General features: G+C 48.3%; 1 non-coding gene across 1 annotated transcript; it reads left to right on the plus strand.

Moving 5' to 3' along the window:
• Positions 1-700: 700 nt before the first annotated feature.
• On the plus strand, positions 701-819 carry LOC113844398 (5S ribosomal RNA). Its single transcript, XR_003498983.1, has one exon. It is a non-coding gene; the product is annotated as a 5S ribosomal RNA (ribosomal RNA).
• Positions 820-2,789: the final 1,970 nt, after the last annotated feature.

Raw genomic sequence — 2,789 nt, forward strand, 5'->3', positions numbered from 1 at the left:
TTATCTCTTATATGACATGGTATTAACTGCCATGTGACTTTGTAATCCTATTGATAATGGTTAGCATATAGAAATCATTAGTTTGTTATACCAGTGAAAAATAGTTTTAGCTTTACATTTCCCTCCCAGCAGATATAAGATATTAACACAAAATTACTATATCTTTCCCCATCTATGTACATATTACGATCAACAAGCCAGTGCAAATTATTACCTGATTTTTAGATATAATAAGTCAGGGACAAAGGCAATGGCATACTGTGCTTGCCATGTTAAGGCAAATTCATTAGTTGTGCATTCAGGTAAGCTAATTTAGTTTTGCATCCTTTTTTTTTTTTTTCTTTTTTTTTCTTTTTTTTCCCTTTCCTTAAGTTTTCAAAGACAAAAACAAACAAACAAAAAAACTGATTCTCCTACCAAAAAAAGTTATTTTCAGGATCCACTACTGACTATAATTCACTTTGGTATTCCAAAAACTTTCCAATATTTACTCTGGCTAATTACTATTTTGAATTTGTTTTCCAGTAAGAGGAAAGGAGGAAGCAGAGGAATTCCCTTTCTCTAGCATAAGCAAAGAAATGTTGATTTGTTCAAACATAAATGACAATCTTATAATAATATTAGCATTTTATTTGGAAAAGCAATCTCCCATCTTATGTCTCCTCCTTTTCATAAATATAAAGGTGTTGAAGCTATTTTTGCCTATGGCCATACCACCCTGGCAATGCCCAAACTCATCTGATCTTGGAAGCTAAGAAGGGTAGGGCCTGGTTAGTACTTGGATGGGAGACATCCTGGGAATACCGGGTGCTGTAGGCTTTACCCACCCAGACCGACTACCCGTTAAAAAATGCAGCAGTTCAGGTCACCAGATGCAGGGAGTGTCTGAGCCTGTTCCTGCCATCAGCGGGAAGCAGAGAAACTGCGTGAGTGAGCTGCAAGCAGGTGGATGACCTGATCCGCATGGTGGTGGAGCTCAAGGAGGAGGTGGAGAGGTTGAGGGATATCAGGGAGTGCGAGTGGGAGATAGACTGGTGGAGCGACTCCCTGCAGGGCCTCAAGGAGAGGTACCGGGGTGAGACACCCCAAATGGGGGTGGACCCCCTGCCCTGTCGCTGTTGTGCAGAGGGAAGGGACCTAGGAGTTGAGTGTTGAGGAGGAATGGAAACAGGTCCCTGCTCGACATCACAGGCCATGCCCTCCCCCACCGGCCCCACCTTCCCAGGTGCCCTTACGCAACAAATTTGAGGCCATGGAGCTTGAGAGACCAGTGGGTGAGGATGAGATAGGAAGCCTACCCAGGAGTATGCCTAGGGCGAGGAGGTCGAATCCACGCCTCAGGACTGCCTCCACCAAGACAGAAAGAAGGGTGATTGTTGTAGGTGACTCTCTTCTCAGGGGAACAGAGGGCCCTATTTGTTGGCCTGATCCTAACCATAGGGAAGTCTGCTGCCTCCCTGGAGCCACGGTCAGAGACATTGCCAGAAAGCTTCCCAACCTGGTTCACCCCTCTGACTATTATCCTCTTTTGATAGTCCAGGCTGGCAGTGATGACGTTGAAGAGAGAAGCCTGAAGGCTATCAAATGGGACTTTAGGGGACTGGGACGGTTAGTGGATGGAGTGGGAGTACAGGTGGTGTTTTCGTCCATCCCTATGGTGGCAGGGAGGGGTACAGAGAGGACACGGAAAGCCCACCTGATAAACACATGGCTCAGAGGCTGGTGCCAACACAGAAATCTTGGGTTTTTTGACCATGGTGCACTTTGCTTGGCACCCAGCCTGATGGCCGCAGACAGGTCCCTATCTCTAAGGGGAAAACGGATCCTAGGCCAGGAGCTGGCGGGGCTCATTGAGAGGGCTTTAAACTAGGTAAGAAGGGGGACAGGGCTGAAACAAGTCTTGTTGGAGCTGTGCCAGGGGGAACAATGGCAAGGCTGGGGGATAAGGCAATGGCCCAACTGAAGTGCATCTACACGAACGCACGCAGCATGGGTAACAAACAGGAAGAGCTGGAAGCCATTGTGCAGCAGGCAGGCCATGACTTGGTTGCCATCGTGGAGACATGGTGGGACCACTCTCATGACTGGAGTGCTACAATGACTGGATATAAGCTTTTCAGAAGGGACAGGCAGCACAGAAGGGGTGGTGGTGTGGCTCTCTATATTAGAGAATCTTTCGATGTTGTAGAACTTGAGGCTGGGAATGATAAGGTTGAGTCCCTGTGGGTTAGGATAGGTGGGAAGGCCAACAACGCTAACGTCCTGGTCGGGGTCTGTTATAGACCACCGAACCAGGATGAGGAGACTGATGACGAGTTCTACAGGCAGCTGACAGAAGTTGTGAAATTTTCGGCACTTGTTCTTGTTGGGGACTTCAGCTTCCCAGATATATCCTGGAAGCACAACACAGCCCAGAGAAAGCAGTCTAGGAGGTTTCTGGAGAGCGTGGAAGATAGCTTCCTGAAGCAGCTGGTTAGTGAGCCTACCAGGGGAGGTGCCCCGCTAGACCTTTTCTTCACGAATAGAGAAGGACTGGTGGAGGATGTGGTTGTCGGGAGCTGTCTTAGGCAGAGTAACCACAAAATGGTGGAGTTCTCTATTCTTGGCGAGGCCAGAAAGGGGACCAGTAAAACCGCTGTATTGGACTTCCGGAGGACTGACTTTGAGCTGCTCAGGACACTGGTTAGCCGAGTCCCTTGGGAGGCGGTTCTGAAGGGCAGAGGAGTCCAGGAAGGCTGGGCGCTCTTCAAGAATGATATCTTAATGGCGCAGGAATGGTCCGTTCCCAC

The sequence above is a fragment of the Anas platyrhynchos genome, chromosome 8, assembly GCF_047663525.1.
Source record: "Anas platyrhynchos isolate ZD024472 breed Pekin duck chromosome 8, IASCAAS_PekinDuck_T2T, whole genome shotgun sequence".
Classification (NCBI taxonomy): Eukaryota; Metazoa; Chordata; class Aves; order Anseriformes; family Anatidae; genus Anas; species Anas platyrhynchos.